Here is a 2,292-nt window from a genome sequence, read left to right on the forward strand (position 1 = left end):
CTATGTTATCTTCTCCAGAACAGCTGCAGCGCACAAAATCCACTCGTTGAAAGAGTAACGACGTTGTAAATTTCGTTAAGCTGCAGTACACAGCCTTGGTGACCACGCAATTATAGTGTCTTCTTGTTCTGTATCCCCTAGTGTTCTCCTTGAACTTGAGCTGTTGGTCCAGATGCGTCATTACGTCGGCGAGCGAAAGCGAAGAGCAAAGCGAGTGAGCGGGGCCGACGGGTGGGAGGCCGTGACGTCACTCCGCATTGACACACTCGGCGCCGCGCCAGTGGAACTTGGCACAAGTGGAGCATGCGTGGAAGAGGGGGGGGGGGGGGGGGGGCCGCCACGTTGGTCGATAGTAGAAAGCGTATCAGACACAGCATGTAGTCAGGATGGCCGAGCGGTCTAAGGCGCTGCGTTCAGGTCGCAGTCCACTTCTGTGGGCGTGGGTTCGAATCCCACTTCTGACAAATATTTTCAAGCGTCGTGTCACGCACAGTGAAGATATAATTCACATGATATAACAGAACTAAGATTTATGCCATACTTTCTCCCTTTTTGAGGCTTTCAAAATAAACATGTTGGAATCCTTATTCAATCAGGTTACTACTTCCCCAATACCAGCTGTTGCCTTGTAACTTTTTGTCTTGTTCTGTTGGTATCATTCTGGTGGAATCATTTGAAACTTACACATCTTCAACACGTATAATACTGCGTACGTAAAGGCATACTTAAAAACAAAGCTCTCTGCTCACCAACAAAAAGTCTAGTTTTAATTTACAATTTTGTCCTTTTTTAAATTAACTTACAGACAACAGAAAGAAGGGGGTGGGGGAGGGAGGTGAGAAAGTATTTGAGGAATCCCATTTCATGCAGCCGTTCTGCATTTCTTTTTAACAAAGATAAGAGATATCCTCCAGCAATTTCATATAGACAGTAGTCGTGAATGCTCATGGAAAAATATCTATATTACTCCTTCGATTTCTAGATATGTGAAGTGTTCTTCGTTGTTAGGGAGAAAAAGAGAGAGCAGTAAAACAGAGATCCGAGAGTTAAAAACTGCGTCGGACAATAATTGCAGATCGAAGGGGGTAACCTTTTATTAAAAGTAGACAAAGGACAATTAACTCAGGGTTCATGTCCGCGAAAAACGAGAAATAAAAATTTCTTCTCTGCTGTATAGTGTAATAACGGCAATGAAAATTTGTTCCAGACGTGGACTCAAAACGAGATTTCCTGCTTCATGCGACTGCTCGCCTTAACAGCTTCGGCTATCCGTGCGCGAATCACGGCCAGACCGAAATTTCCGTATGTCGTCGTCCATGTGTCTGAATCTGCCGTCGTACATTATGTATATTCCCGTCCAGGAAGGACATATTTATTGAGTCGAGAACTTGGTATTGGCGAATAAAGAGAAATAGCAGAAGTACGATGCAGTTTTCCTTTGACAGGAGTGCATGTCCGAAGGAACATTGCATCATATTTCTTAATAACACAGGCACTGCTATTTCATAAAATTAATAAGCACGGACTCTGTATATTTTCCCTGATAAAGGTGCAGCTTCTTGGACAAATTCTTCGCATTTTCTTATGAACAAACCCAGCTTTTGATATTTATAGTTGGAACTATAAGACAAAAAAGATACACATGTTTCAACAAAACACGTAGCTCTTTAAGTAATTCCCTTAAAACTTACACAGAGTTTCAGTAAGGACAAAAGCGACTGACGAGAAACAGCTACTGAGATCAGGTGCTGAAGAGGATGCTGTCACAAACTTGCATTGCCTACTGATTACATCGTGGTGAAAGTGTTTAGAAGTAATTTCGTTTTCTCATTCGGAGGCTATTCGAGGCCTGGACGTTTCATTGACAGTTGATAACTGGAAGTGAGTGATATATATGTATGATATATGTATATGTACATATATATATCTGCTCCAAGATAACATTATTATTATTATTTCTGTTTTCCGACCTTACCTTCCTGTTAACAGAACTTCCATAACCTGGTGAGCTCCATCCTGTTAACAGAACGGAGCTCACCAAGCTAGTCAAATAGCTGCTTCAGAAGTGAGTGTTAGTTCCACTGAACGTTGTGAGCAAAAAGAAATTGAAAAAAGAGAACTCAACTGTTTTGTGAAATAATTGTCTAAAAGAAAGGACCAAACGAAATACATTATAGAAACTACTGACGTGCCTTTGCATGATGCTAGAAGTCACGGATAGCAAATGAGACTGCACGATCGACGTATTCCACTAGACAAATGTACTCTAGTACTCTTTAAAATTCAAAGTAA

The 2,292-nt window shown here is 41.5% G+C and overlaps 1 non-coding gene across 1 annotated transcript; it reads left to right on the forward strand.

Moving 5' to 3' along the window:
* The first annotated feature begins 380 nt into the window (after nucleotides 1–380).
* On the forward strand, nucleotides 381–464 carry Trnal-cag (transfer RNA leucine (anticodon CAG)). Its single transcript has one exon. It is a non-coding gene; the product is annotated as a tRNA-Leu (tRNA).
* The last annotated feature ends 1,828 nt before the right edge of the window (nucleotides 465–2,292 follow it).

The sequence above is a fragment of the Schistocerca gregaria genome, chromosome 2 (assembly GCF_023897955.1).
Source record: "Schistocerca gregaria isolate iqSchGreg1 chromosome 2, iqSchGreg1.2, whole genome shotgun sequence".
In the NCBI taxonomy this organism is placed as follows: domain Eukaryota; kingdom Metazoa; phylum Arthropoda; class Insecta; order Orthoptera; family Acrididae; genus Schistocerca; species Schistocerca gregaria.